Below are 11,269 nucleotides of genomic sequence, written 5' to 3'. Positions count from 1 at the left end.
ACAGAAGTTTTCCTTGTATCTTTTTAATATATATTTTTATTGTAAAGACACTGTACACAGGGGTTACAGTTACATAAGGAAGGAAGTGAGTACATTTCTTATTGAGCATTGTTACCCAATCCTTTGTTTTTCCCCTACCATCCCTTCCCTTCACATCACCCAAATCCTCCCTCCAACCACCCTCTGATAGTATATACTCTGATAGGATATTCTCCTGCTACTTTGGTTGTTGAGAGTCTACAAGAGCAAGCATTCCATGGGGAGCAGGGTGACACCATACGACCTTTATTTACTGAGATTTCCGAATGAATTCCTATCACTTGTACTGTATTTTGCAAGTCGAATCTCATGTCTTAAAACGTACCAGTTTTAAAAGATAAGAGGAGTGGTAAAAGAACTCTTAGAGACAAATACATCTTCAACATATTTGGTTCCAAGAATTCCGTCTAAGGCATATTCAACAACTAGTGAAACTTATGTTGACTGTAACTATGTGTCTTTCTCCATGTGTGCATGTATACATGGGTATATGTATGTGTGTATTTGTGAGTATAGTAACATACATGTGTACATATATAAGGGCACATACATATATGCATATATAAACAAATGTAAATATATAAATATATTTGCATATATATATCAAGTGTTCAGTGATTTAATGTATAGTTCCTAACACATTGTCATTCTCACAAAGTGTACATGATAAACTGCCCTGAGGATCTGTGCTCTATGATGGGTAGCCTTTGTACTCACTTCCCCATTATCTTGTTTTTCAGTCTACTTTCCATAGGATAGCTTTGTTTTCATTACATGTAGTTATTCACTGATACTCAAAGGAAAAGTTTGTTTGTAAAAGGAAACATACTCTTAGGTCACAGGTTGAAAGTATCTTATCCATCCCAATTATTCCTATGAGATAAAATTTATAATAGTAATAAAATTGAAAAGGAATTCCTAGATCTGTTGTTTTACCATTTATAATGGCAAATAATAATATCACATCACAGTTGTAACTCTTCAATAAGGCAAAGGTAACTGATTGTCCATATCATGTTCCCACAAACCAGTGGATCCTGACGGATAATAGTAGACCACCAGAAATTCTAAGCAGCAGACATGAAGCATGAAAGAGAAAGTGAGGAAATGATAGAGAGTATAAGAGAGGGAGAAATATCATAATAGTGAAAGTGCATAACAGATAAATAAGAGCTGTATGAGAATATTCATATGCCTATCTTTTGACACTACATGTACATTTGAAGGTATTTGTTGCATAATAACCAATCAACATAAAATATAAAGCGTTTCATGGAGGTCGGAGGAAGATGGTAGAGGAGAACCTGGAGGCTAAACAAGCTCTCACATACAAAGCAGTTTTAGTGTTCCAGTGAACAGTACTAGCCTAGATAATCACACCAAGTGTGCCAACACTGTACACAGAGTTTGACTAGAGAGGGAAGATCCAGGCAAGAAGACAGATCTAAGCACTTGCCAGTAGCCACGGTTGTGGCAGCATCTGTGGCACCCATAGCCACCATATCTACAACAGAGTGTCCAGGACAAAGGCACCATATGCAGTGGGTGAGCGGATTCTACTCAACACAAACAAGAACTGAAAAGGATCAGATCACAGACCAGAGATAACCAGGAACAAAGACTCCTGCCTGAGTAGAATCCTGACATCCTCACTCCTTCTCATGGAGCAGAGGAGGGAAGGCTTCCCCTCCCCCTCCCACCAGACATCATCTTTGATACTGAGAAAGGCCAGGCTGAGCAACCAGCTCCAACTCAGGCCTTGGAAGAAAACAAAAGTGTAATTTAGCAGGTCACAGGTATCTGACCTGAGCTTCCAGGCTCAGATCCACCCAGGAGAAAGTCACCTAGCCCAAGCAGAGAGAGTTCTGCCCCACAGAGGAGTGACTATCTTCACTGGGTTAACAGAACCAGAGGCTGCCCCTACCTACAGCAGCCTAGACAATCAATTGAAATTCAATAAACATAAATCTTGAGAATGGCTCCAGGCTGGGGTCTGGGAGTGTCTCAGGAGCTAGCCCCTCAGGGAAAAGCTACTGTTTGCTGAAACGCCTCAACCCTACCCAGAACGTAGCCTCATCACAGCATCTCCAAATTAGAGGAAACAGCCATCTTTCTCTTTCGTGATACTCAAAGCAGATCTCCCTCCCACTGAAACAGCCTGAAGGAGGATCACAAAATCCTGGATAAAGCGGAGCATTTTATTGACTGCTCAAACAAACTGATGTAAGAATTCAATCAGGCCACAGGAAAACCAAGCACCACAGGCAGACCACAGACTCCACGAAGAGACTGATTACAGACACAGGGGAGATACAGGATCTTCCCATTCCTCACACACACACAAACCCGAAAATTAAACAACTTTTTTTGGTACCATTTTTTTTTAATTTTTTAATTGTTTTCTATTAATCATTTTTTTCTTCTTCTCCTAATTTTTATTTTAGGTGTATGTGTGTGTGTGTGTGTGTATGTGTGTGTGTATGTGTGTGTGTGTGTGTGTGTGTGTGTGTGTGTGTGTGTGTGTGTGTGTGTGTGTGTGCTTTTTTAAAAAATCGCTATTGACATTTTGGTCCTTTTTAAATTGTTTTTATTTTTTTTTGATTCTTTTCATTTTTTTGTCTTTCTTTTTTTTTTTTTTTTTGCATGACTTAATTGCTGTTTTGCCTCATCCCCAGATAAATACCCTTCATCGATTATTAGAACTTATCCCCCATTGTGTACATAATTAATCCAGAAATGTATTACTTAATTCACAAACTTTTAGGCTTAACTGTTTAATAGCAGTATTATATCTTTATACCATATAATTTTCAAGTAAATATTTTAAGAATTTTTATTTTTTAGTTTTTCATGTCTCCTTTCTATCATCCCTTCCTGTCATCCTATCCTTTTCTTCTCTCAATATCACTTCTTTAAAGTTACATAATTTTTAAATGTTTCACTTTTTAAATTTAAATTTTTGTTTTTCCATTTTTGATTATCTTCTTTTTAATTTCTCTTCTATCATTCTGTCCAATCCCTCTCCCTCTCTGAGATTAGGACTTGGTTAAATTTACTTTAACTTCTCCACATATTTCTAATCCTATTTTTCCCCACATTTCTCCCTAAACATAATAATTTCTGATTTGAAAAATTCATCTTTGCTGTTCTTAGCCCATTAATGCATAGTTTTTTGGTGTTGAATAGATTGTATCTGTTACACTAGCTTCTATCTGCAGCCATTTTGACTATGCAACTACAGGACTTTGGTTGATGCTTGCCTTAAAATAGTGTTTTAGCAAAAAAATTGGTGTCACTTTCATATCAAGTGTGCAGAACAAGCCGGAAAACATGAGAAAAATGGCAAGTCTGGGTATCTCAACTCCCATTCATGATAATCCAGTGACAGAACAGTTAATGAATAATCCAGAGGAGAGTTCCTGCAAAGCACTACAAACACTACTGGAAAACGTGGTGAATGAAAAGAATGAAAGCTTGCAAAGGACTCAGTTTGAACGTGATAGGGAGAGAGAGAGGAGACAAACCAAACATTAGTACAGGAATTTCGTGACTGTCAGGAAACTACTCAAAGTCTGATAGAGTAATTGCGTGAACAGGTTGAGAACAGTCAAAGAGAAATAAAGGAATTGCGTGAGCAGGCTGAGAACAGTCAAAGGGAACTACAGGAATTGCATGAACGTGAGGAAGCTAATCAAAGCATAACACAGGAATTGTGACATCAGGATGAGAATAGACAAAGATCAATAGAGGCATTCATGGAATCCATAAACAGACAGCTGAAAGAATTCAGGGCGACCACACAGGGAATGCTGAATGGAGCCCGACAGCAGGAATGGGAGTCCAAGTAATCCATAACCAGTCAACTAAGTGATTTGAGAACACCAAATTAAGGAAGTAAAGAAGTTCATAGAAGATCTAAAACAAGTCTCCAACAAAGAATTTGAAGCCATCAAGGCCGACCAATTAGAAGGAAAAGAAATAAACCAAGTAGAAAGACAACAGTAGGTTAGAGCATGCAGAAGATCGAAACTTGGGGATTGAAGACAGCCTAGGTATTATAGAGAAAGAACATACAATTATCCAAGACAAATCCAAGAAATATGATAGATCTATTCAACATTTGGAATACACAATCAGAAGGCCTACTCTGAGGATAAATGGTGTAGAGGAGCACGTAGAGACAGAAGTTAATTGTCGAGGAAATTTGTTTAACAGGATCCTAGCAGAGAACTTCCCAAACATACAAAAAGATAGGCCTATTCAGATACAAGATGCTTGTAGAACTCCAAATAGACCAGAACAGAACAGCACTTCCCATTGTCACATTATAATCTACACAGGACCAATTCAGATCAAGAATAAGTTCTTAAAAATGTCAAGGAGAAAAGATCAATCATCTATAAAGGAAAACCAATTAGAATCACCTCATATTTTTCAGCATAGATAAGTAAAGCAAGAAGAGCCTGGCAGGCTGTATGCCATGCCCTGAAGACAAACAATTTTCAACCAAAATACTGTACCCAACTTAACTCTCCTTCATAACTGAAGGTCAAATAAAAACCTTCCATAGCAAAGAAAAACTGAAAAATATATCTCCACCAAACCGCCCTATAAAAAATACTTAAAGATGACCTACACACAGAAACCCAACAAGACCACATTAATGGCTAAGAAACCACACCCAAACTGAGAATCCAAGAACCATAGGAAAAACCAAGTTTCCACAGCCCCCAAAGAGGTGGATAGCATGGCAGGAGCTACCAAACACCTCTCAGTCCTACCTCTCAACATTAACAGACTTAAAGCTCTAATTTAGCGAAATAGACTGTCTAGTTGGATTAAAAAGCAAGATAATTCTATCTCCTGCCTTCAGGAGGCACACTTTACCTATAAAAGCAAACACATTTTGTTAATGAAAGGATGGAATAAAATCTACGAAGCAAACGGCTGCCATAAACAGGAAGGAGTTGCAATAATAATATCAGATAAAATATGCCTCGAATTAAAATTAGTGTAAAGAGATAAAGAAGGTCACTACATATGACTTATGGGTTCTCTACTTCAGGAGGATATTACAATTCTAAATATGGAATTGCCAAACAATAGAGCACCAAAATTTATCCAAGAGACACTATTTTCCCTCAGATCTCACATAGATCCAACGACATTAATTATTGAGGATTTTAACACACCACTATCCCCACTATATAGATCAAATCAGCAAAAAAAAAATCAACAGGGAAACCGCAGATTTAAACAACTGCATAAAGCAAATAGGTTTAACAGACATCTACTGAATATTTCACCCAGTAGCATCAGAATACTCGTTTTACTCTGCAGTTCATGGAACATTTTCCAAAAGAGATCACATTTTAGGTCACAAAACAAACTTGTCCAAACTCAGAAACATTGAAGTTACACCTTGCATCCTCTCAGACCACAAGGAAATACAATTAGAACTCAACACCAAAAAAGTCTTGTAACGCATGGAGGCTGGACGACACACTGTTGAATAACCAGGGGGTCATGGAAGAGATTAGAAAGGAAATTCAAATGTCCATGATATTCCACAAAAATGAACACACAAATTACCAGCTCCTCTGGGACACTGCAAAGACAGTACTCAGAGGCAAGTTTATAGCTCTGAATTCCTACACCAACAAATTAGAGAGATCTGAAACCAACCACTTAATGAGACATCTGAACCACCTTGACAAAGAACACCAAGATAAACCCCAATTCAATAGATGGAAAGAAATAATTAACATTAAATCCGAGTTAAACGAATTAGAAATAAAAAAAAAAGAATGAATCAACAAAACAAAGAGTTGGTTCTATGAAAAAATTAACAAAATTGACAAACCCTTAGCAAATCTTATCAGAAAAAGAAGGAACACACCCAAATAAATAAACTCAGATGTGAGAATGGAAACATCACCACAGAAACAACCAAGATTCTGAACATTAAAAGGGAATATTTTCAAATTTTTATGCTAATAAGTTTGAAAACTTGGCAGAAATGGACCTTTTGCTAGCAATTATCAACATGCAAATACTAAACCAAGATGAATTAAAGCATATTAAGGGGCCCACATCAAGCATTGAAATAGACACAGCAAAAAGAGACCTCCCATGTAAGAAAATCCCAGGACCTGATGGATTTACAGCGGAATTGTACAAGAGCTTAAAAATAGAGCTCACACAAATACTACTCCAACTCTTCAATGAAATTGAAAGAAAGTTCACTACCGAACACATTCTATGAAGCCATCATAACCCTCATCCCAAAACCAGGCAGGGACTCATCAAAGAAAGAGAAGTATAGACCCATTTCTTTGATGAACATTGATGCAAAACTTCTCAACAAAATTTTGGCCAATCGACTTCAACAATTCATCCAAAAAATCATACACCAATATACAGGATTTATTTCAGGGATGCAAACCTGTTTCAATATACACAAATCAATTAATATAATTTATCACATCAACAAGAGCAAGGATTAAAACCACATGGTTATCTCAACAGATGCAGAAAAAGCATTGGACCAGATCCAACACACCTTTATGATGAAGGTTCTGGAAAAATTAGGAATCCATGGAACATTCCTCAATACAATAAAAACTGTATATGGAAAACCTACAACCAGCATTATAATTAATGGTGAAAAACTAAAGCCATTTCCTATTAACTCGGGAATGAGACAAGGATGTCCACTCTCTCAACTTCTCTTCAATTTAGTATTAGAATGCCTAGCTACAGAAATAAGACAATACGCCAACATAAAAGGGATCCAAATAGGGAAAGAAGAAGTAAAATTCTCCCTCTTTGCAGATGACATGATCTTGTACTGAAAGAATCCCACGGACACCACTCCCAAATTACTCAAGCTGATTCAAACCTGGAAAAATAGCAGGGTATAAAATTAACCCTCAAAAATTAATGGCATTTCTGTACGCCAACAATGAGAAAAGTGTGGCTCAAATCAAGAAAGCTTTTCCATTTGTTATAGCCCCACAAAAAATAAAATACCTAGGAATTAACTTAACCAAAGAAGTGAAGGACTTCTATGAAGAAAACTTTAAAAATCTGAAAAAGGAAATCAAAACAGAACTTAGAAAGTGGCAAAAACCTCCCATGTTCCTCGATAGGAAGGATGAACCTTGTGAAAATGGCAATATTTCCCAAGGTTATCTACAAGTTCAATGTCATACCTATCAATATTCCAACCGCATTCTTCAAGGAAATAGAAGAGGCAATCCAAAAATTCATATGGAACAACAAAAGACCCCCAATTGCAAAAAGTGATCCTTAACAGAAAGAACAGTGTTGGAGGAATATCAATACCAAATTTCAAACTCTTCTACAAAGCCATAGTAATTAGAACAGTTTTGTACTGGCACAAGAAAAGATCTCAGGAACAATGGAATAGAATTGAAAACCCAGAAATGAACCTACAGACTCATAATCATCTAATATTCGATAAAGGATCTAAAAAGATAAAATCGAAGAAAGGCTGTTCAGTAAATGGTACTGGCAAAATTGGTTAATCACTTGTAGAAAATTAAGGCTAGATCCTTATATATCACCCTGTACCAGAATCAAGTCCAAATGGATCAAAGACCTTGGAGTCAAAGCAGATATTTTGAAAACATTACAGGATGGAATAGGAGAAACCCTAGGTCTCCTTGACAAAGGCTGAAATTTTCTGAAAAGAAATGCAAAAGCACAACAAATGAAAGAAAGGTTGGACAAATGGGATTGCTTGTAATTGCAGAGCTTCTGCATGGCAAAGGACATAGCTAGCAGGATCAATAGAAAGCCCACGGAATCGGAGAGGATCTTCACTAGCCATACAACCGAAAAGGGTTTCATATCTAAAACAGACGTGGAAATCAAAAAATTAAATCCCCCAACAACAAATACTCAAAGAAAATACTGCCCAATAAATAAGTGGGCTAAAGACATAAAAAGAAACTTCTCTGAAGAGGGAAGGAGAGTGACCAATAAAGACATGCAGAAATGCTCAACCTCTCTAGCCATAAAAGAAATGCAAATCAATCAACACTGAGATATCACCTCACCCAAGTTAGAATGGCTATAATCAAGAACTCTAATAACAACAGATGCTGGAGGGAATGTGGACAGAAGGGAACCTTACTTCATTGTTAGTGAGAGTGTAATCACTCTCACTCAACCACTTTGGAAAGTAATATGGAGGTTCCTCCAAAGACTCCACATAGAGCTCCCATATGACCCAACAATCCCACTTTTGGGCATTTACCCAAATGATCACAAACAAGACCATACTAAAGCTACCACACAGATATATTTTGCAGCATTACCATAGCTAAGATATGGAACCAACCCAGATGTCGCTCAGTAGATGAATTTCTTATAAAGCATTGTTGCCTCCTTCTTTGCTTCTTGTTCCCATCCCTTCCCATCTCCTCCCACACTCCCCATCCCACCAACTCTCCCCCCCCACCAAAGATGTAAAGTTCATTTTTCGACATAAGGACTTGTACATCTCATTATTACAATGAGTCCACCTGCATCCCTATTTAAATGATTTTTTTTCCCTTCCCCTCCACAAGTTATACCAACAACAAATACAGTGAAAGCATGGGTTATACCATGGGGGATGGACATACAAATCAACAAAGAAATCATCTTATAAATGTTTGAAACAATTGCAATAAAGGAAAAAAAAAACAATTGAATCTTTATCTTGGGGTTCATTTCACCTAACATCAACTTATCTGACCTTTTCTGCTTCTCTCAGACATATACTAGTTTTTGCAAATAAGAGGAACCATGGGACCTATTAATATTAAAAAAAATTAATGAACTAGCAAAGAGCCAAGAATGGAGATGTAGCTTATATAGTAGCTCATCAATCTAGAGAGGAATGGCCTAGCGGGACCTTGATGCACTGAATTCAAACTCTGAGAACCAAAATGTGTAGGCATGCACACACACACACATACACAAACACACATTTATTCAAAATATCTGCATATCAGTGTTTTGCATTAATTTCTTTGTTAATGATATTATATGGGTAAAATAGGGGAAATATTCTCTTCCATCCCATAACATTTTTATATTTTTTATTGTAAAAGTACTGTACAGAGTGGTTACAGTTACATGAAAAAGTAATAGTTCATTTCCTATCAAGCATTGTTACCTCCTCCTTTGTTTTCCCCCGCCATCCCTTCCCTCCCACCTCCACAAGTACACTCCCCTCCCCGACCCTCCTAAATTGTAAAGTTCGTTTTTCAACATACTGTCTTGTGTGTCACATTGTTGCAATGGGTCATATTGTATCCTTATTTAATCATTTTGTTTTTTCCCTTTCCATCCCCAAATTAGAGAAGTGTATATACAAGATGGAGGTGCACCAACATCAGATACAGTGAAAACAGGGGTTTAACTGTGGGGGATGCACATATAAAAAATCACATCGTACATTATAAATATATTAGAAACCACAGGAAGAAATAAAACACCACTTGTGTCCTTATCATGGGGTTCATTTACCTTAACATCATCTTATCTAGTCATATGCACATGCTTTTGACCTTTTTTTTTTTTAAATTGTGAAAATACCATACAGAGGAGTTACAATTACGTGGAAAATGTAATGAGTACATTTCTTATCAAGCATTGTTGCCTACTCCTTTTTTCCGCCTTACCATACCTTCTTTGCTTATCCCGGATATGCATTAGTTATTGCAAATAAGGGATACCACAGGACCTATGTTTCTTTTTTTTTATATTGTGAAAATGCCATACAGAGGGGTTACAATTACACGCTTGAGTTATTGAGTACATTTTTTTTTTATTGTGAGAATACTGACAGAGGAATTACAATTACATGGGCAAGATTTCTTATCAAGCATTGTTGCCTCCCCTTTGTTTCCCCTTCCCATCCCTTCCCACACTCCCCCACTTTCCCCACCCTGTCCTCCTCCCTCCAAAGTAGTAAAGTTCATTTTTTGACATAATAACTTGTACATCTCATTGTTGCAATGGGTCCACTTGCTCCTCCTTTGTTTCCCCTTCCCATCCCTGCCCATCTCCCACCCCCCACACCTACCAACCCCTCCCCCCCAAACCCCCCCTCCCACTGTCCACATCCCTCAACACCCGGCCAAAATCATTTTTTGACATAACGACTTTTTCATCTCATTGTTGCAATGGGTCCACCTGCATCCCTTTTTAAACGATTTGTGTTTCCCTTCCACTGCACAAAGTATACCAACATCAAATACAGTGAAAACAAGGGCTTTAGCTTGCAGGAGGAACATACAAAGCAACAAAGAATTCATCTTATAAATATCTTAGAAACAATCGCAAGAAATAAAAACCATTTGAATCCTTATCTTGGGGTTCATTTTGCCTAACATCAACTTATATGATGTTTTCTGCTTGTAGCAGACACATACTAGTTATTGCAATTAAGAAAACCATGGGACCTATCTTTCTTTGGGCCTGGCTTACTTCATTTCTTTGGGCCTGGCTTAATTCACTTAATATAATTTTTTCCATGTCTTTCCATTTCCTAACAAACTGGGTGATGTCATTCTTTCTGATGGAGGCATAGAATTCCAGTACACACACACACACACACACACACACATATTTTCTTGATCCATTCGTTTACTGTGGGGCCTCGGGTTCTGTTCTGTATCTTAGCTTTGGTAAATAATGCTGCAATGAACATAGTTTTGCTGGTAGTTTTAGTATGGTCTTGTTTGTGATCAAAATGGGATTGCTGGGACTTAGGGGCGCTCTATTGTAGTCTTTTGAGGAACCGCCATACTACTTTCCAAAGTCTTCGAACAAGTTTAAACTCCCAACAACAATGCATTAAGGTTCCCTTCTGTCCACATCCCCTCCAGCATCTGTTCTTTTAAAAATCTAGAATGCTTCACGAAGTTGAGTGTCATCCTCAGTCAGGGGCTATTCTTCTCTTTATTGTTCCAATGTTAGTGTATGTGCTACTGAATTGAGCACAGAACATTTTTTATACATAAAGTGTAATTGATTTTCTTAACCTAGACAATTCCACAAAAATTAAATTCAAAAGAATTGTCGTAAAGCCGGGCGCTGGTGGCTCACGTCTGTAACCCTAGCTACTCAGTAGGCTGAGATCTGAGGATCGCGGTTCAAAGCCAGCCCTGGCAGGAGAGACCGTGAGACTCCTAGCTCCAATAAACCACCA

General features: G+C 37.6%; 1 non-coding gene across 1 annotated transcript; it reads right to left on the bottom strand.

Moving 5' to 3' along the window:
- Positions 1–10,959: 10,959 nt before the first annotated feature.
- Positions 10,960–11,061, bottom strand: LOC122095501. The gene has a single exon (XR_006145159.1). It is a non-coding gene; the product is annotated as a U6 spliceosomal RNA (small nuclear RNA).
- Positions 11,062–11,269: the final 208 nt, after the last annotated feature.

This window comes from Dipodomys spectabilis, unplaced genomic scaffold, assembly GCF_019054845.1.
Source record: "Dipodomys spectabilis isolate Male_0828 unplaced genomic scaffold, ASM1905484v1 ptg000354l, whole genome shotgun sequence".
Taxonomy (NCBI): Eukaryota; Metazoa; Chordata; class Mammalia; order Rodentia; family Heteromyidae; genus Dipodomys; species Dipodomys spectabilis.
This window is presented reverse-complemented; position numbering and strand designations above follow the sequence as displayed.